Below are 22,491 nucleotides of genomic sequence, written 5' to 3' on the forward strand. Positions count from 1 at the left end.
TATGATCTGTTACTTTAACAGAAGTTACTAATATTATTTAACCCCACTGGTGTACTTAAAATGAAAATAGTTTGAAGCTTTTTTAAATAGGTTTTGTCTCTATAATAATCATTTTTCCAGAATACCCTCTTCCTACTTAGCCTGTTAGTCCGCTGCTTTGTATACCCAGAAAGATACTGAGAGAACCCAGACTTTCAAATTATCCTGTCTTTCAGAATAAAAAGTTAAAAAGCAATCTAAGAATGCTCTGTTAACCTTTTTACTCCAAATTACAGAAAGATACATTCATAAATTAAATGGTATATGTCAGAAAAATCCGAAGAAAGAAACATCCGTTCTTGCTTTGTCCATTTTATTAACACAGATTAAAAAATCCCAAATTATCAGCTGCTGAAATTCTTTGTGGTTCCTCTAAAATCATACTTACATTTACTCATGCCTAAGTCTAAGGTTGAAAAAACACATTATAGAAAGCTTTCTACGACGCACTCAAATATCAAAAAAGAAACAATGCTTTCCGCATCGCGTGTAATGGAAAGAAATGACAAAATCACAGGGGTGCCACCCAGACTTGCCTAGGACGCCCAACACTACGTACATAGGAGGGACAGGTGTCTAACATCATGCTGAAGACCAGCATGAGTGAGGTAAGGAAGATGTGTGGTCAGAAACCCACTTTCAAGCACACTGCCAAAGGCAGGCACCACTACCAAAGCACCACTGCCATTAGCAGCAGTAAGCCTGTGTTTTCACCATGTTTGCAATTTTGTTTCGGAATACACTTTTCTGGGAAACTACAATTAGAAACAACATTCCAGCACTGGTCTTACCACAGGGATTTAAACCGCCTTCCCACCTCCGCCCCGACCTACACTAGGCCGCACCAGCCCCTTTTGCCACTGCCCTGCACCAGAGGCACCTTTGGCCACAGGAGCGTCCTTACAGACCCCAAGTTTCTCATGGCCCCAGCTTTCCACCCAGATAAGATCATTCGTTCTTCACACGCAACCAGCACTCCTACTTCCTAAATACATTTGCAGACAGATCTCATTCTAACAAAGAGACTCATGCTGTGGTGATCCCAGCCATGCTATCACGAAGAAGCCAGGCTTCTTCATCAGCCCAGCAGCCACCAAACCACCACAGTTTGTCACGCTATTCCTTTTACGTTTACTCCTAGACAACTGGCTAAAACAATGAAAAGCATCACACCCGAAACTAACTCTGCTGAGAGCCCCCACAAGCTCTCATCCGCTGACAGTGGCCTCCAGCCATTGCTTCTGAGTGCTGGCAGCTACCCAGCTCTTTATCCATTTTATTGTTACTGTACAGTCCTAATTTTTAAATTAATTTTAATCTAGTAACAGTAAATCAAGGACCTAATCAAATTTAAATGTTAGCTGTACGAATAGGGTACTTTCAGTTTGACAGCCAAGACACAAAAACAAAACAAATAATCCATTGCTTCAGGTTAACTGTTTCCTTTTGGCAGGGACATAAGTAATACAAAACTGGTCTTGCAGAAAAGTGATGTAATCTTAATTGCAGGCAGCTTAATCAGCTCCACAAACAATGAGTTCAACACTAAAACTGCCTACTGGACAATTTCTGTGGCATACTCCCTATGTGACCGAAGGATTTATGCTCTCTAATAAGAGCTTTTGGGCACGATCACTTTTAAGGGCAGACAAAACCAGAAGGTGAGAGTTGAAGAAGAGGTGATGATATGGTAAAGCCAAGCACTGAAATGTCTCCCAAGCTGATTTGGTACAGTAATAGGTGGAAAATACAGATTATCTGAAAAACAAAGTTAAAAACACGTTCACCTGAAACTGCAGGGGAGTCTAATGAACTGTGGGCATCTCCAAGGGTTTAAGATGCTGCTGCCCGCAGCTCTGTGCCAGGGGTGACATGATTGCAAGAAAAGGCAGCAAGGTGGGGTGTATTCTGCTCCGGGAGCCCTGTTCACAAACCATGCAACAGGTCAAGACACTGAAAAATAGGTTTAGGTTAAGGTGAGGGAAGCGAGATGTGCTGACTCTTCCCTACGGGCTGCAACCAGAGCCAGAGACGTGGGGAGAAGGCGACCAGCTGGCAGCATCTTCAACCACTGCATCGAAGGCTTCCAGAGCACATCTGTCAGGGCCAGTCATGAAAAAAATCGAGTGCAAGAGTTTGTAGAATTGAGAACTTCATATGCACAGATTACAATGAAAACACAATAGCCAAAAGCACAAAAAGCTACAAAGGCTGATTGATAATGTAAATGTGAGCAGGAATTACCATGGGTAAACTTAACCTTTTCTTCATTTACATCACACAGCGCAGCCAGAAAGAAAACAATCGAAACTTTGAAATCTACTACGCTTCCAACCCAATCTGTTTCCCCACTACAAAAAACAGTTCATAACACAAAAGGTTATTCCATCTCATTATTTATTTTATTTCAGTGGAAACACATGAGGATAAACGTGGCTTTCTGACTAGAGGCAACCAGCTACGGGCCATGTAACCTAAGCTTTTATTTTGTTGTCTTACTTAAGAATAGAAATAACAGCATTAGTAGCTGACAACAAACTGGTCCTGTGCACAAAATGGTACGCTTCAGCATGCCCTCTGGATTTTAACTTCCCAATACTATTCTCAACATTAACCTAATGCTAACCTTTGCTCTTTTCCTCTCTCATACTTGCCCTTTCTGGCATAAGTGCCTTCTCCACTGTAAGCTTTTGCTGTCAGAACAGTCCTTCCCTGTTTATTCACTTCACCAGCTCAACAGCTATTTCTGGATTTTTATTTTACCCTTCCTCTCCTGACTGCATCTCCTGACCCTCCTTACACGTGCTCTTGCGCTCACATTTGCTAATTCATCACACTGTGTCTTTCCAATTCTGTCTTGTTTTTGATGGTAAACATATTGGATGAAGGATGATGCCAAGAACAATCACAACACATGAATAAACAATATTTTGTTGGTATATGAATTATCACATTAACATTCGAAAAAGTCCTGGGACACAGTAAACTATTGTATAAGATCCATTGTATCATTGTAATATCTGGTTAGAGAGGCAAAATGAAACTTTAAAACATTACAGCTGTTTTTTAGCCTTGCTGTAAAAAAAAAGGAAAAAAAAATAAATTGTAGAAGACATTGAAAACAAAGGAATTAGCACTGTCCATGTCAAGAATTTCTGGAGTAAGTGTTTACTTAATGCATTGAATTATAGGGGTAACTACACAGAGCCTATGATACAAAAGTGCCTGGGGTGCCATGACATTTTCCCATGACCTTCAAATATAAGTCTAATAAAAAATAAAAATGTATTGGGAATCATAGGTGATGCAGACAATTTTGGGATATTAAAACTGCATTAATGCAAGTCCTCCTTGGAAAAACACATGCAAGTGCTTTTTCTTCTTCTGTGGCAGTACTAGTGGCCACCTACTTCTGTTGTTCCATGAAACATGAGTTCCTCTATAAATGGCAAACACCACATTTTTTCTGGAGCCATCCTTCTTTTTTATCTTCTCTCCAAAGGGGAAAAAATCTTACCTGATTATTCTGAGTGTCAAAAAATACTTCCAGACCAAAACTGATTATTAAAGAGTTGTAACATAAATTGTGTTTCTTCATCTCTTCTACCAACAACATCGTGATGTTTATGTTGTGCATAATATTGCAATGATGTATGAGATCATCAGCTTGCTAACTAAAAACAGTTTCACTGTGCCTGTGATTGATAAACTATGGAAGTATTAAAACATTAAAAATGTTAATCTTTGTAATAATCTCCTGAAAAGTTTTTATATTAATTTAAACCATCGATCATTTTAATATTTAATCATTGCAGACTTCATTTGAAATGAGGATAGCCATTGCACTGAAAAGCACTTCATCTTTCATTTTAAAAAATGATCAGCTTGTATGTATTCTGCTATGCTCTTTACATTTTTTCCTCAAGAAAAAGTAAACGTGTAAGCAAATAAAAAAATCTACAAAAACACAGAATCAGAAAATCAAAAACAAAACAGAAAACTATAAAGCAGACTCAGAAATATGTACTTTTGCAGTTCTGCTCCCCAGGAGTAACTGTATTATAATGGTAGTATTGGAAGAGGGTCAGAGGATTGAAGGAGATGTCTACGTTCCGTTCTTTTTATGTATTTCATAACAAACATAACAATTTACTTTAGAAGAATAAGTACTTAACAGAGTGCCTTGGCTCTCCAAGGTGATGTTAACCCATATTAGTTTTTTTAACTTGTAACCCTGTTTTGTAACATTAACCTACATTTGAGATATGTAAAGACTTCCCAAAGTATTCTAACCTCTCCTCTTCTATAATTCACAGCTTGTCTTGCCTAATGAAAATTCAGATTAATATGGAAACATCCCAAAGGAGGACAAACCCAAGAACTTCCTAGTTATGAGAAAAACCTCAAGGAAGCTCTATAATTAATCAGAATTTTAAGTAATCTTTATGATATTCACCTGGTTTCTTTTGAAATATTTTAAAAATTATTTAAGAAACAAAAATTAATTCATAGTATCAAGGAAAAAATTACACAGACAAATCCAAGGCAAATGTCTTCATTGCACTACAAAACAAACAAAAAACACACGTCATCTTGTTTTCTGTATAGTCCCTATGAAAACTGGTTGTCTCCTGGAGGTGTTGCCATAAAGTGCACCAAGCTTCAGTCCTCCTTTAAGACTCAGCTGCAAGATATGGCTGAAATATCTGAACAAAGTAAAACCTGGATATACACTTGGCAGCATAGCAGGTTAATATATTAGCTTACATGACCAGGTCTTCATTCACTGTTTGTGATCAACAGTGGGTTAGAGGATTTTCCCATACCTGCTATAAAACTCACACAAATTGGCTTCCTTTTCTTAAAAAAGCTGCAATGTTATGGCAAGAACTATGAAGAAGTCAGGGAACAGGTAGAAGCACACGTGGAATCTTCCAACGTCCACAAACTGACTCTGTGTAGTTCAAGTTTATGAAAATAAAAAATAATAATAAAAGCACTGCCTTTATGCATGATTTTTTAAAGAAAAAAATTAATTGTTGCATATTACATTTTGCTGAAGTCTGTTTTAACGAAAGACAAATGGAAAAATCCTGTACATTAAATATGATGCAGTAATTGAATTCAGGAGCTCAGCTGTCTGCATCTGAAGCAGAAGGGATAATCCTGTTTTTACAAAACTTAATAGAAACACACACATAGAAATATATGTGTGTATATATAGACACAAGATTTGAAGTTAATTACAAGAGAAGTTTTGCCAATGCTAACAGGAATCTCCATTTTAGTGATCTGATACAATCTTTCCAAACCTAGGTATTTGAAAAGCCCCCGTGATTTTTTTCTATATTGCTTTTGCAGATACAAAATACTATTTTAGAGTAAGAAATCAACTGTAGAATACCACTGTAAACTCTTCTTTATTAAATTAATAAACAGAATAACAGAATCATTGATATTGGAACACAGTTCTTGAGGTCATCTAGTCAACACCCCTACTGAAACAGATTGAGCTAGCAGATTATAAATACAGAGTTATAAAATAAATTATAAAAAGGATTTATATGTTGAAGCAAGAATAACAGAAAAAAAAAAGTGAACAACTGTCAACTCTTTGCACTGATGTGATTAATTTATTTCAAAGTCAACTCTTCATTGTTTTCTCTATGCTCATACTTAAGAGTACTGACCTGAAGTACACTCACATCTTCAGGGCTTCCATAAAGACACAAAACAAGTCCTAGAGGGGTAAGCTGTACTAATTCACAATCAAAGATAATCATGCCAACAAAAGCATCTGCCAAGTTTTTCCTTTGTGAACAGACAAGCTATTCTCTGAACAACCAAGTTTGTCCCTAGCCCATTTTGTACCAAGAGGTGAAGTGATTCAGCAAAGGAAAACATGCCAAACAGCAGTACTTAAGGAATAATTCAAATTTTGCCATAACTGTAGATCTTCTGCATCCCTTTTACAATTTACCACTACGGAAGCCACTTAATCCGTAGCGAAGGCTGGAAGAACCAGTCTTTATTAATAGGTATCCTCACATCCTTGTCAGTAAATAGCTCTCTATTATAGGAATGAGCCGGATCCCTAAGAGCAAAGAACTTGCGCCCCATATGACATGTCATTGAACTAGCGTGTGTGAATGTGTGCCATACCTACAGCCCAGTTACACCATAAGCGCTCTTAGAGGGGTTTTCTGGCACTATATCATCATAACTACGTAGGCTGTTGAAACATGCAGCAATTTTAGAGCCATATGAAAATGCTGGCAAAAACCCCTACTGACTTTGCACTTTGAAACGTTGCGGTTTCTGTGTTTCTGTCCAGGACCTTCTGAACCTAAGCACGACCAATGCACACCACAGAAAGTGAAAGGGAGCCCAGCGTCCCAAGAGGTAAACACCCACAAGGTAAACACTGCAAGCTCAACAAATCCGGGTTGTATCTCATTTTGTCCCCGCACAGAGGCAGCCACAATGTGCTGACCATGCACGGCTCTATCTACCACGGCCTGAACTTATGGCCTCTGGGGGACCAGCCTGAACACTCAATGGCTATTTGTCCTGCTCCCAGCCACCTGGAAACCCCACACACAGGTTTTCACATGGGACAGGGTTTTACATGGAGACACGGTTGTACATGAGGACAGGGTTTTACACGGGACAGGGTTTTACACGCAGACAGGGTTCTACATGTGAACCCAACCAAGCTGCCTCAGTGGGTGCCACATGAGACGTGGTGCTTTTGAAGGAGCATCATGCAGCCCACGGTGGCCTCCTGTAGACCCATCGCAGGCCTCCTGTCTGCTCCACCACCCTCAGCAGCCCCTTGGCTGCGCCAGCGCAGACCTCGCACCCCTCCCGGACTACAGAGCCCCCCAGCAGGGGATGTGTTTCCCACAAAAGCAGCCTTGGCCGGCAACCCAGCCTGGCCCCGGCTGCCTTTGGGCACAGGGGAGCAAGGGGGCTGCCAAGGGGCGCCTCAGGGCAGCTGGAGGTGGCGCAGCCGCCCCCAGCTGCCCTCGGGAGGAAGGGGAGGCTCTTTCTGCCCACACCCAAAATGGCCACGGCGGCCACAGCCGCTGCCCCCTCCCGCCCCCCTCAGCCCACGTCCCGTGGGCGGCACCCGGGCGCCGCGCCGGCCAATCGCGGAGGCGAGCGCTTCCTCCCGGCCAATGGCGGCGGGGCCCCGCGGCGGGCAGCGGGGCCGGCCGAGAGCGCCGCCGGCGCTGGCGCGCCCTGCCCGCAGGCCAATGGCGCCCCCGGCGCCCCGAGGCGGGGGGCGGGGGGGGAGGGGGGAGCGGTTGCCATGGCAACCGCAGGCCTAGCGGCGGCGGCGGCCGGGCCTAGCCCCGCGGCCCAGCGCCTACCCCGGGACGCGGCGCGGTACCTGGGGCCGAGCGGCGGAGCTCCGCCTCCTGCCTGCTGCCTGCTCCCTCCTCCGGCGGCGGGGCGGCGTCCTGTGCCGCCGGGCCTCGCCGCCGCCCCCCGCCCCGGCGCCCCCGCCGCTCCGCCTCCCGCTCCAGCCCGCCCGCAGCGCCGGGCAGCGGCCTACGCGGGGCCGGGGCGGGGGGGGGGCCGGGCCCAGCCCGCGGCACCTGAAGGCTGCCCGGCCCCGGCATCCCCGGAAGGTCGGCCGGGCGGTGTGCCCTGCCTCACGGCCCCCGTTCAGGCCCCGCTACCCACCTGTGATTCTGCCAAGCAGGCGGAATTCAAAGCATGTTGGCCACACGCAGCACAATCCCGCCCGCCCCAGTAGGGACTTACATTTAAGACCCTAAAAGCACACGTACGGCAAGTTGCCTTCCCTGCCAGGTAGCCTTTCACCACCCCGAGACGATGCCCCTGGCAACACATAATTCATTTACTCGGGTGCGAGCGATCAGCCCCTGCCTTCGAGCGGCTCGCTGATTAGTATGGCGTGTGCGCGCCTCGCTTCCTGCAAAATGGCACTTGATATTCGGGGGTAACACTCCCCTGGAAGTAAAGATACACAAAGCGAAATATTTGCATTTGTTTACCTCTGCAACTTAGGAAGTGAAAGCCCTACCCAGATGAACTTTTCCCATCTTTCTAGATGACATGAATACAGAGTGGAGAACCAGCCTGAAGAAAAGTTGATTCATCAGAGTTTCTGTCTGGCACGCGTACCAAACCGCAGGATTTTCTCCAGTCATTTCTGTAGCAAGCTTAATGGATGGCTGAAACAAAACAGCTTTCTTAGAAATACAGCCAACCCTGACTTCAGCTGATGAGACACAAGGCGTTTTTGTACCTTTTCTGCCAAGAACCCTCATGCTAGCGCTACGTAGCTCGTGGAACAAGGCAGCTCACTGGCCACGTTATGTTTTCTTCTTTAGGGTACCTGCTCTATGGGGAGAACGTGGGTTGCACCCGCTGTGGGCGCAATCTCTGATCTTTCTAACTTCTCTGTGTTGAGAATTTGCAGTGATACTGTATTTCTTTAAGCTCTTAGCAAGAACCACATACATGTAAAATATTTAAATATTTCGATTTCATGATTGTTTTAATATGATTCAGTTAAACCCAATTAATGATTATGCTCACAGATATTGGAATAGAGTAGCATGTGCAAAAGAGCAATCATACTCAAATAGCTATTACACATGGTTTTTGACTAGGTAATCACAACAAAAATAAATAAATAAACATGAAGGAATACTGGAATCAGCATCGCTAGTTACATGGTTTTGTATTATTTGAACAACTGCTGAGGAGTTTGTCCTTGTGAGACCTCATAGCAAAATGCATTCAGTGCTAGTTCAGTTCCACATAATTTCACCTGATCACGGTATTCATTTCATTATCAAGTTATTCTCCTAAACAATACACCTGTGTATGACCAGCAACCTTGATACAAAATATAGAGTCGGGCATAAGGAATTACGATTTCATGAAAATTATCTCTACAACCACTGAAAAACTTTTGCCATTTTCACTATCCTGAATATGTTTCTGAATATATGTAATCTGTCTCTTACAGGCATAAAAACACAAGAAATAGAATTACTGAATATGTAACTACAACTGAAATGCATATCAATCAGGGAGGAATAAGTGGTACCTTCTATTGATGTTACCACACCCATCAATTTGTTGCCATATCCCTCCAGCAAATGACTTTAAAAATCCAAACCTGTTTCTTAAAGCTACATGGTTTTATTTTGTCTCACAAATTTTCAAAGAAAATATATGGGTTGTTGTTTTCAGTGGCTGTCTTTTCCTTCAGGTTACTCTGACAATTTAACAAAAAACTGTTCCTTTTTGTTCTCTTTCTATGCAGTAGTTTCCAACTTCATAATTTGTGAAATTTTTTTGAATAGAAGTTGAATTAAGTTAAATTAAGTTGTTAGCATAGGCTTGCTTTTCCTTTTTATCTTTTGTAGAGCTCCTAGAAGCATTCCATGAGCTTCCAGGGCTCAGTAGATCAAAGGCTGAAAAACAATGCTCAACATCTTTGTTCCAAGCTGACAGCACAAAGTAGACTAGCACACAGAATATTAACTCCCCAAAATGCAAGAACTTTGTCTACTGTCTGACCTGGTATCTCTTTGTGTATGTCTAGCCACAAGGTCAAGCGCAATGATGTAAAAGCATGTTATTAATTATTTTTGGTCCATTCATTTTGTGATCATTATCAATAAAAGTTATTGATACTTTTATTACTTTATACACTCAGGACTTCAGCCCAAATTTTACCAGCAAAACAATTTAATTGGTGCTAATATTCAGGCTCATGTTAAATCTTTCAGGTAATACCTTTCTCCAGAACTCATAAAAGGTACAGTATGCCCATCCAACCACATACCTAAAACTCTTTTCATGCTCCTGTCACTTCACAACAATGTCATTTTGGGCAGCTTTGACAGATACAGTCTTGCTCTGCTCGTATCCAAGCAGAATTGCTGCTGAAAGAAATAATCCCCTTATCTCATTCCTTTGTCCATGTCACTCCACCCCTTGCATCTCTCTCATGTTCCCGTATGTACGTGGTCTCTGTAAGCACTTTGCCTTCATTCTGAAGGCCTTTATTCTCATCCTGTCTTGTTCCTCACTTAGCTTTAATACGTTGCTTCTCACAACTGACTAACCCAGGATACTGGATTCCACTGCGCTTTTATTCATTTTGTTTATCAAATCCTGTTGTGCTTTCTGCCATGTAACAACAGTACTCTCACAGCCATCCAAAACCACAAGTACGGCAGAAAATGTACTGCAACTTGATGCCGTTGGTGCGCTGAGCTGCTCCTATCACGCTAGCGGTACTGCCTAATTAATTATCCCGTATTTACCATTTCTGTCTGCTTGTTCATGTCTTGTCTTACATTTCAGTTGCAATCTCTTTAGCACGGGTACCTTCCTCGTGCTCTTTGCTTGGTTAGTATTTAGCACCATGGTTCCTAAAATTATACATTCTTAAAGCCTCTGCAACATAGCCCAGAGCAGGGCAAACCCTGAAAACTGTCCTTATCCCTGCTCCCCAGGTGAAGGGACCGCCGAGTCCATCCTCTCTCATTCCAGCCTTCCAGCTGGAAATCTCAGCGCAGTGTCAGTCATGATAGATGGTGCATTTTGTGACACAGACAGCCTGCCATTAGGACAAACTCATTTCACTGAAGAGCCATCTGATGGTAATGACTTTCAGTCACAGATTGACCTAGGCCGGCTTGAATCAGTGTGCTGGAGGTGAAAGGCTCCATATTCCATTACCAGTCCTCTGAGCCATCAAGTCTACTCCATCCCTCCCCTGCTTAATCTGTATTGATATACTTGGTAGCATTTTCCTAACTGCTATCATCCATACAGATGTCTGCCGTCATTTTGTTGATCCAGTCAATCAATACTACATTAAATGTTACCTTCAGTTTACCCTTAATTGTCTAAAGTAGATGTGGTATTTTCATTATTTATACAGCCATGCCATTAAATTATGCATTCCAGATTAAAAGAATAAAAGACTTGTTTACATTATTATTATTGCTCTGGCATCAACTTTTGGATTTCTGTGTAAAGAAATTAATCTCCTATCGGAGGGGGAAATGGGGACTGACAAGCACTAGCTCCTGTTGCCTCTGGGACATAATTATGCTTGTAAATAGAAAAACAGAAAAATCATAAGCTTAACACAGTAGAGACTCTTGAAAGTTTCATCTCAGCATGATGCTATGTTTTAATTATTATTTTTGTCTGTATTGTTCAGATCGACAGTGCACCAACTAGAATAAGTGCTTATCCTAGTTAATTCTTCATGAGGCTTATGTCACTGGTAGATGCATTTAATTTATTTCCTTTTTCTTTTCTTAAGCCAGCACTGACTAAGTGGTTATCTATAAACATTCAACAAAGGTTTTACTACTTCAGGGCCAGATCCAAAGCCTGTTGAGTCAGTTGGAAACTTCAAAGGTCTTTGAAACAGGCTCTATTGCAAGACAGAGGTAAGCTATGATTTGTTTGGGAACCTAGAATGAAAATAAACTTTTTTATATTCTGCTGCATTAACAGATTTTCTATATGGTAGAGATCATCTATTCTTTATCAGTAGGGTTTGGACTCTCTGACCCCCACTCTCCCTCCAGTACAATAATTTTGTATGTGCACAGCTGGAAATTCAAGCTAGACAAAGTGAGAATAGAAATAACGCATATACTTTTTCTAAGCATGATACTGAATTCTTCATTGTTTTACTGAATAGCCTCCTCACCACCACCACCCCTCAAAGAAGAAACCTTTTTCTGTGAGGATGTCTCCTAGCTTTGGGGAAGCTAAAGAACAAACTTGGGGGTGATAATCATCCCTTTCAGCTTTACACTCTATGTCTCTACTTAGCACACTACAATTAATGAGTGATTCAGTATTTTATTTATTGCTGTACATTGTTTGGCCTCCCTTTTTTTAGTTACTACTTAGGAGACAAACTCTTTTCTGAATGGTTTATTTGCCTTATAGTTATTCATATCATTCATATTTGAGTGATTTGGAAACAGGAATTATTTAATCTTCATTGCAGACCTAAAGGATCGCAGGCTAGCGGCACCACAGTTTTACAGATGGGGAACTGAGGCACAAAGACCAGCTGAGAAGAGCTGGGAAACTCTGGACTAGCACATCTGAATTCTTTACCAGGGAAAATGGTTGAAAGTACAATAGCAAATGGAACTGGATGGATGTCACACACAGGGGAAGATACCCCATAATTTTTGTAGCTGAGGTCATGCCTTCTGCATCTATTAGAGTTCTTTGAAAGACTCAACTAAAAATGTGGATAGAGGTGACTGATCAAAATATCGTAACTGGAAAGTCAAAACAGCTAAGTTACTATGGCATAAAAGGGAGGTTACTTCTCTATCTCTCTCAAAAACAAACAAACAAACAAAAAACAACAACAACAAAAAAAAACACAACTAACAACAACAAAACATGTAGAATTAATACATCTGTTTTCATACCAATGAGAGAGTGACATATTCACAACAACTTCTCTGGGATCCATACTGTTCCATACAGTCCTAGATGACTCAATATTAAAGCAACATTTTTTTTTTTTCCTGAAGATACAAAAGAATTCAAAGCCATCAGAATAAAACTGGTTTCAAAGATTAGCAGAAACCTCCCCTGATAGACAGGGATTTTATTTTAAAATGGCTGGTAAAATCCAGCAAGTGGAAATGCAGTTACACCATGGGAAAAAATAACTACGCGTACAACTGATGGAAGGTAACGCTATGTCTGTACTTGTACATTACACTTACCCAGGACTGTTCTTTTACACTACAGTCATGGCACATGCCCGTTATATTACCGTTCTTTGAACCTTCTCAAGTAGCAAGGCTCCATTCAGACTACCTGTTAGTGACCATTCCTGGCAGATGACGACTTGTGCTTCAAGAAACCTGAACCATGCTTGGCAATAGTTTGGCAGAGAGCTAGCTGGCACAGGCCAATACTGCACTGGGGAGTGTTGTAGCTATTTAGTAACACAGGTGATGAAACGCAAGTGCCCGGGATCAGCCTCTGGCAGGGCTCACTGTACTGTTAGAGGCATTGCCTTTGTAAGCTATTACCAGTCAAGAGAGAAATCCTAGAGTCACTGTAAACAGTTCTCTGAAAATATCAGTTTGGTGCTTGGCAGAGGTCAAAATACCAAAATAGACTGAGCCAGATTTGCTTAGAAAGGAACAGAGAGCGAAACAGAAGTCATCATTATACCACAGTACGTAACGACAGAGTGTTTGCTTCTTGAATACTGTGTCTCATTACCCTGTCTCAGGAAAAATATGTAGAACCAGCAAACATTACAGAGGTGGGTTAACAGGGATGATCAGATTTGGCTACTGTACAAGAGAAGATTAAATAGGTTAAATAAAACCCTGCATCCTGGAAAACAGAAAACATGAGAGAGACACACAAAGTCATTACTTGCAGAGAGAGCGTAAATAAGGAGCAATTATTTGCTGTTTCCCAAAAATCAAAAATAAGAGGGCGCCAAATAAAATAATCAGGCAGCAGGTTTAAAACAAATAGAAAGACCTTCCCTTCTGAACAGAACACAATTAGTGGGATTCATTGCCAAAGCTTCCTTTGGTTTGTGCTCATAAAACAGTCAGGAAAGAGGAATCTATCAAAGGCTATTAAGACGTAAAAAACATAGCTACAACCTGTGAGTCAGAAGGTCCCTAAACTGCAGACTGACAAAAGCCGAGGACATTTGCTGGGGAAAAGATTGGTCTGTACTTGCCCTATTCTTACACTCTATTGCTAAGAATTTGGTAATAGTCCCCACCAGACAGAGGGTGTTAAAGTAGGTGAATCCTTTGTCTAACTCCAAATATTTGTCCACATTAAAGAAACACTGGGTATCTGGATGCCACTTAGGACCTCGATCAGACATTTTGGGGTACACCTGCATTCAGCCCTGTCTTCTGGATGTCCACGGACCCATGCTGTAGCCCTGTCTCTGTCTCTGCCACTCATTGTGACATATCACATGAGTTTCAGAGAAAGTGTAGTTCGTCATAGACACCTGTACGGCAGTGCCTATTAGAGATTTCTTACTTTTAGGAATTTCTTTCTTTTTCACATAATTTTTAGAGCTGTCTGCTGCAGTCTATGAGATTTTGCAAAGTCTTTTCTTAAAATGTGTATGATAGAAGTGTGTGAATTGTTCCAAAAATGATCCCATCAACAACAAATTCAGAATTAAGGCATGTCATTTAACTGTGACTATTACCCATTACATGATTTTATATCCAACAACTGAGTTATGTGCTTTGTCAAGGCTTTGTTTTGGCAAAGTGCATTGAATTGTTTGGAATTAGTGGCCACAATAGTTTCAAAAAATTGTTTTTCAGGATAAGACCACTTTTGAGGGTATCAATTGTAATTATTTGTTTGACTTCAATTAAAAAAATGGTTTAATTTTCCTAAATTAGCAACAGATTCTTATCAGTCTGTATATTAATTCCGTCCTTAATGTTATTTACTACCTGCCAACCTTTTTGACCTCCTCATTTTTAATCAACATTAATTTATTCCATTATTATTCTAGCTGGAGCATTGGCAAAAAATCTTAAAGCATGAGTAGCCTGCTATCAATCCCTGCAAAACTTCAGTCGAAGTCTATCTTCAGTAATAACTACTTTTTTGGATCACCACCTATTTTCACTGCGTCTTTAATGTGCGCTCCAAAAGGAAGGTCACGCTTTACCATTTCTTCCCACAAACACAAGTGGAATGCCTCCTTAGCTTAGCGACAAACCTTAGAAAGAGGGTATTTTAGCTGGACAGCCTAAGTGGCTGGTTGCCTCATGGCTAGGGGCTTCCAAGGTGCAGGAGCATCCTCCAGGCTGTCCTTGGGGCCGTGTTTGCTGCTGGTCCTTCTTTGCTGCCTGGGGGGAAGGTGGTGGTGCCAAGCACCTGACGGGGCTGCCTCCCCACACGTCTTTTCCCTTTGGAAATGGCAAGTGATTGACACGAGGCAGAAGGATCCTTCCTAGAAAGATCCTGGCATCACCTGCTAGAAAAAGCAGATGGGATGTTTTACCCAGTGAATTCAAGGCTAATGTGGTCGCTTTCTCTGTCAGCACTTCAAACCACTTAAGTACAGACATAACTCGTACTTCCTGGCTAGCCACGAGCCCAAATACATAAGATAATTAGTTCCTTAATTCCCCTTGAATGCGATAAGGCTTTGTGAGTTTCATTCTCCTCAATGAAATCTGTATCTAAATGTCATCACAACCAGATTTTGGATGCCTGCCCCTAAATCTCAAGCTCTTAATGGTGGACAGCATTCATGGAGAGCATCCTCATTTTCCTCCTTGTTTTACAGGAGGGGAATAAAGGGGGAACGGTAACAAGCTGGGACTCCTCAAACCTTACAAATAATTGCCAAGCACTGTTCTATTTAACTGAGCGAATACTGAACTGAAATGATGGACCTTGGCGCTGTAATGTTTTATCTCAGCTACTGCATGTTGTGTCTCTTCTTGATGCTGCCCTGCCTTAATGGCTGTGGGGATTCTATTTTTTTTAAATGAAATTTATATCATAATAGAAGCTAAAATCACCTAGAAAGGATATTCTCTTGGTTAGTACAGCCAAAACTAATCATATTTTCATTTCCATGTTTAGAGCATTCACTGACTCACCTTTATTCAGGGAGAACACTTAACCAAAATGAAGAGCACATAGATCTGAATGCAATTGCTTTGTCACATTTCGTAAATATATTATTACTAATACTGCTAATACTAATGTGTTGAACTATGCACCGTGTAAATATACAACTCTTTGCCTGAAAATTTCTGAAAATGAGCTTCTTGTAACACTAATGAGCTACACAGTAACAACAAAGTAGTGGACACAGTTTGTAAGGGGGATCATTAGCTTCCAAGGAGCTGTTAAAAATGTCAACATCGCTTTAGGATAAGGTACAAAAAACTGCCCAATAACAAGGCAAGAAGCTCTTTCTTCAATATTATGTGTAAAACATGTCTTGAGAAGCTAGAAATAACTGCTTTTTCTGGAACATTCTTGGTTCAAGCCCAACCTGTATTTATAAATAAAAATTGGTTTCATAAAACATCAGAAATTAGGATTAACTTTCTACTGGGAAATCTGTTTCAGGATAATTGAATTCTGTAGTGACAAAGAGGAAGTACACGCAAATAATTAATTAGCAATAATTCAGCATGGAGAATTAATACTTACTCTACATAACAAGGCAAAAGGTATCATAGCTGAAAAACATTATTCTTGGTTATGAACTTTTTTTTTTTATCCCGCATTTATTCTTTTCATTCTTACTGAAAATATTATTTATTCCAGAGTTATATGCAAAAATCCTTATTCTGCAAACATTTATGTATATGCTTGATTTCATACAATCCGGTTCTAAGTTAAGAAAAGTTCTGGCTTCCAGGGACTTCAGTTCTCAAGCACTTCATTCTCTAAATCAGCTTAAAATAAAATATTTTCGCCTCCTTAACAGACTGTACATTTTCATGTTAGCAGAATAAATAATAAATTAATGTGACGGGAGGAAGGATAAGTCTGAAGACTGAAACGCTGCAGTTACAACTCTAACCCATTTTGAGAAAAATTTGATCAAAGGCATTTCATGAACAGAAATTTTCCCTTTTGGGGTAAATTGTCTTTACTGTGTGAAGAGAAGCACTACTGGGAGCAGAGAATCTTGTTTTGAAATCTATTTTCCTAGAATGAGTGCTTTACTTTTGCAGTTTCATAGCCGTTAGTCTTTTTCCAGCACTAATCATGCAAGTGATGTCATAAAAAGTAACTTTTATAAGTTTTAATCACATATATTTCAAATCTCAAATAGGCTGTTCAGACAATACACTGCTTAGAAGACCCTATTATACCATGCAGTAGTGTGTGATGAGGAGATGCTACATTTATTTTAGGAGAGAAAGAAATCTGTATTTCATTTGTTACACTGCTAACTTCACTTTAGGTAATTGCATTCAGCTTTATTATTGCCCAGAGCAATAACTGATTGTTAGTTATTGAAGTCTGAAATGATTTTCTCATTTCCCAAGGGAATCTGGAGATTTACATGGTGCACAGCAGTAACTAATAGATATAATCTGGTCATAATGTAGCCCTATAATGTGTTATTTACTTGTTGAGAACAAGGATGTTGAACATTTTAACATTTCCTCAAGAAGTGTGGCAGATTTTGCTCATGATATGTGAGCTTTAAGTGTGCACTACTCCTAGTGTTGCAATGGTTGAAATGCCAGCAACCGTTAAAATATATATATAAAACACTGGGGATCACACATATATACAGCTGAACTGAACATTGGACAGCTTTTATCATTTTTCCCCCTAAAATGTATAAACATGAATTAAAAATAATCTACAATATGTAATATTTCATCAACTATAGATACTCATTATTTTGTCTTGGAGTTTTCTTATTACATGAAGATAATTGCACCAGGACGTAGTAAGGCTTTTATGGAGCAGACCTTGCTTTTCTTGCTCTCCTCTGAATTGTTTGCATCTATTTCGGTACCTGTGTATGTGCAACCCTGAGTATTTTCAGTAGCTGTGTGCCTTGTTTTACGAATGTGCTGTGGCATCCTGTAGTAAAAGTGTATAAAGGGTATGTTGTCATGAGCAAAATGTCCCTGGTTGTATTCTGGAAGCAGCAGACATTTTGAAGTTGGGATTCAGCTGCCTTAATATAGGCATCTCACTCCGTTTTGCATGCCTTGGTGTATTCAAGGCTTCCCCATAGGGATGGCACGTAAGGCACGGAGCCTGCAGGACATTTTGCCCTCCTGAAGCAGACAGGTGAAACGCCTTAGTGTCTAATGATGCCCCTTTTTCTTCAACAGGCTGCCCCTCTGGGTGCTGGCTCCTTTTACTCAGTGCCCAGCACAATGGACCCCAGCCTTCTTACGACCTTCTGTTAATATAGGAAAACAAACCCTAAATAAGTCACTTCAAACTCAGCAGTTTTCTGGTGCAGACGTCTGCCTTTCAAGCCACATTCAGAAGTAGGATCTTAGAGAAAGAAAAAAGAAAAAAGAAAACTTGGGTTCATCCTGGCTTACTTAGTTAAAATACTCCATTTTGAGGTTACAGTAAAATGAACTGTTAATAAACAAACCACTAATAGGAAGCAAAGTGATTTTGGCCTTATGATATACACAGGCAATGCATGTATGCAAGTACGTTATACACGATACCCAAATAGATAAAATACCAGTGGCTGCATTGTATAGTAGTGGCACATGTTTTATTAAAGTAGGTTTTCCTTTCTATCAAATATGAATGTTTTATGAAGGTTTCAAAGTATCCCTCGTGGAAACATTACGGAATCTGTTCTCTTCTCAGCCCACAGGGGATTTGTGACTGTTATTCACATTAAACCTAATGAGAATTACTGACATAAATACCTGGTGCACCAAGATACAAGGCCCTTTGTCCTTAGCATCTTCATCACTGCACAGGCTCCACCTCTTCCCATTTTTTTTCCCATTCCTATTGCCTTTTTTTTTTTTTTGTACAAAATCCTTCAGGACTTTCTCCTTTAGTGTGGAAGATTGCTCGAGGAAAGTCCTCCTTGACTAATCATGTTGTGCCACTTTCTTCTACAGCAGAGACAGACCCTCGACCACGCAGCGAAGGTTTGGATGCCACTTTAAAGTTTTATTGGGATTCTTACTGGGTGGGGAGGGAACCAGAGGCTTTTCTACTCTCTGGATTCAGCTCCAGACTGTTTACTGTCTGGATGGAAGATGAAAGGAAAGCGAGAAGGAAGAAAGCAGTAAAGCGAGGACTGCAGGAGGAAAGGGGTGAGTGAGAAAGGACAGGACGGGTCTGTGCTCTGATAAAAGCAAAGTACACCATTAAGAGTTAAAAGCCATCCCTTCCCAAACAGCGATCAGAAAGAGCAAAATAAACGCTGTCCAAACAACACCATCCTCCCTTGAAACCTCGTCCCTTATTATTCTCCCTCCCTCCCCAAAGCCAGAGCAAACAGCCAGACCTGTGCCTGGGAGTTAAGAGGCTCCTCGAAACCCACAGCAGCTTTCAACATGAGCTGCTCAACTGGCAGCTCCCCTCTGCCCCCACGCACGCTCCAGAAGGAAGGTGCTTCGTTTGCTCCGCTCTTCATATGCTAGCCTAGAGTCACTGCCTCAGCTGCACCTGCACACGCTATAAATAAAACCACCTGAAGCAAAAAGCCTGGGTTCCAGTGGATAATCTTGCATATTATGCCGTGATGGATCACTGCCGATAACACGTACTAAAAATGTCACTTTTCACACTAAAACCATATATCAGGTAACTCCTGCTGTGGACCGTCAGCCAAGGCCACACATATAATCACTAACAGATTATGGCCTGATTTTTTTTTTTCAAAGGATTTTAGTCAAAATTAAAATGTCTCAGTCACCCCAAATCCCATAGTGCTGTGCATTTTCCTATATCTTTGTTCTGATCTCCTCTGCCTCCAGTTGTGCTACATGCTCTGCTAGTTCTTTTTTCCCACCTCAGTCACCTCCACGAAACTCTTTTGTTCCTGCGCTTGCGTATTATAGAGAGGTCCTTTGTTGCAGAACCTTTCAAGCTTTTCTGTGGACTTTTAGTTAGCTTCTAGTGATAGCTGTCACTGCACTACTTCTGCCCTTTTGCTAATCCTAACAGCTTCAAATTCTTCCTTTAAAATTGTATCAGTTTATTTTTTTACATAGGATTTTTTTTTTTTAGATAGCTAAGAAGTCTATATGTAGAAGATAAGCTTCTGAAAACTTGTCATACAATAGCTTAACTTGTCCATTTATTTTTTCTAATTGCCATCCTCATACAATCGCTGCTATATCCCTCCTGTATACACATCTGGCTAGTTCTGAACATCTCTCCGCCTTTTAATATCAGAATCCTCTTTTCCATGCTAATGATAAATCCACCACTCCACGATGCCTTTGTCGTAATTCTGACATTTAGGTCTCTCCTGATGAGCCCACTGCTGCAAGACTTATCACCCATATTCCAGAAGAATTAGATGAATCTGGAACACACACTGAAAACCTTTGGATGCTCAGCTGGATGAGAAATGTTTCCTATGGAAGTGAATTAACATTAGTTTGCTGGAATACATGCCACTGGATTTGGGGTGCCTGGTAGGAACTAGTGCCTGCTAGATGATAATATTGGTCAAACAACAAAAAGAGCATGGTAATAATTTTATAAAAGAGTAATAGAATACCAAAACCAAGAACAAATTTTATCTGATTATTATGAAGATTTCTTACCATTTGAGAGCAGAAGGACTGGAGTAGATTTTCAGTGGAAGCATTTGTAGAAAATAAAAAAATAATAATAAAAAAAAAATCAAATGACGTTTAAGACAGGTGTTGTGAATTATTTGAAGGAGAGTGCCTGGTGTGGTGCTTGTGATTGCCAGGACATAGACTGAGTGGTCCAGGGGTATTTACTGATGCTTTTTTTCCACTTAACTTGAAAACATGTCTGTGAGTGCTACATCCCTTTCCCAAACGCTATATAAGCAGTCACTTCTGCGGTGTAGTTTTTTTGATTCTTTCCAGTCTACACAAAATACTGCTAACATTTCTTTGTCTGAAGACGTTTGTCTGATAAGGTCAATGTCTTTTTCATTTTTTCCCCGCATATTTTAGAAAAAAATGACTTTAGTCATATTTCTTATCTGCATTAGTAAACAAAGTGCAAATCAAAATGCATGCTCCTTGCTAACGTCTTGAAAACCTGACTCTCTAACTTAGTAAATCTGACTTTATTGAAACCCCCATAACTTATTGGATAAATATGTCAATATTGTACATATCCTCTTTGGCTTGCTACTATTTTCCTGTTTTAGACAGATTAACTCAGCAAATAAACTAAGTACACATTAACTGTATTGACTGCCAGGTGAATAACTTATCAATTATATATACCTAGCTTAGATTGCATTATCAATAAAGAAACCAAGATCTATTAAAATCAGCTCTTAAAGTTAACTATTTCACTGCTTACTGCTGTTTGGCATTCTCAGACTGTATATTAGATCTATGACAAATGAAGGACAAAGTTTCTTCATTTCCAGAAGAGTTTTATTAGGAAAAGTGCTTTCAGATGGAGGCAGTGGAAGTTTCTACCATTCTGCTGTCCATGAAAGACTGACAAGCAGGTCTTCAGCTGACTGAACCTTGGTTCACAGTATTTTATGATACCAGTAACTGTTGCTGATGTTTTAATTTCTCATAAATTGTTTTAACATCTTCTCACATCCCCTTTCCACACCCTTCTTCTGAACAAAAGAAAAGAAATATTCAAGAAGTTGTTTGGTTATCTGCCCATGCAAAGGACTCAACCTTCTTAAAATCATACCTAGACCTCTTAAGCTTTTGTACTAAAATATGACCATATTTGCTAGCACATATTTGATAGGGACATATAAGGTCATAAAGATTTCCCTAGACCTTGAGACACAAACTCTAACACCTGATCTCTTCACTCTTTATAAGGGAATGTGATAGCAGAAATGCCACTGATTTATCAAAGAACAGGGCTACAAACCCATTGGTATTATTTTATATTGTCTTCCATTAAACCACCGAAACTTTGATCAGGAAAGCAAGGTATTTTGCAAGAATGGAACAACACTTGGCAATGAAAGGGAAATCACTGCAGTCTTCTTGTAATGCCTTATGGATTAGTTATCTTTATTAGTAATTAGTGGTGCATTCATCAAGGTTGGACCCATCATCAAGGAATATGACAGTGCTTTCAGGAAGGAAGCATCACTGTCCCTGGAAACATGGGGTAGATATCCTGAACCACAGCTAAAATTCCTACATAAATTGTTACGCAGTCTTCCTCCCATATTTTACATCTTAGGCTGCCATTGTTTGTTTACAGGAAAGGATTGCAGTTCTTCTGACTATATCATTTTTAATTGACCAAAGAAGAACAAGCTGAACTACATAAAAACGGTGTTTTTCCAAGCTTTGAGGGATTATTAAATGACCCCGTCAGCTCCTGGAGGATAACAAAACCAACATTTTGAAGTTAAAGTGTGAACTTTTCCCTGTTGAAAATTGCCTGTTGTTTTTATTATTGTAAGAACTGGTCCACTGAACTTAGCACAGCCTCTGAGGTCTCAGTGAGAATCCTATGATTAATGAGGTAGCCATTAATGTCAGTAGATTGAACAACTGAAATCTGATTATATTAAAGTGCTTCCCAAACATTAGGGTCACATTAACAGTTTATTGAAACAAGCTGATAAAATTTAAAATGGTCATCTAATTCCCTGGGGTTCCTAATTGTTGCATGATAAATCACTCTGTAGAGAAATCTATTACAATGTTCCAAATGAGAAAATGTAATTTACTGTACCATTAGTGGGGTGTTTGAAGCACATCA

General features: G+C 40.4%; 1 protein-coding gene and 1 long non-coding RNA gene across 5 annotated transcripts in view; one reads left to right on the forward strand and one right to left on the reverse strand.

Annotated features, from left to right (window-relative positions):
• TRIQK (triple QxxK/R motif containing) overlaps positions 1 to 8,181 on the reverse strand; it is a 63,143-nt gene extending 54,962 nt beyond the window's left edge. The window contains exon 1 of one of the 4 annotated variants that reach the window (XM_080582870.1): positions 7,732 to 8,181. The gene's annotated coding sequence lies outside the window, so the exon portion shown is untranslated. Of the gene's footprint in view, positions 1 to 7,415; positions 7,571 to 7,731 lie in introns of those variants that run through there. The other 3 variants (XM_080582869.1, XM_080582868.1, XM_080582871.1) reach the window with 3 other exon arrangements.
• The window catches only part of LOC308191000, a 159,991-nt gene that overhangs the window by 40,220 nt on the left and 97,280 nt on the right, over positions 1 to 22,491 (forward strand). The window lies entirely within an intron of this gene.

This window comes from Anser brachyrhynchus (genome assembly GCF_964034855.1).
Source record: "Anser brachyrhynchus genome assembly, chromosome: 2".
NCBI lineage: Eukaryota > Metazoa > Chordata > Aves > Anseriformes > Anatidae > Anser > Anser brachyrhynchus.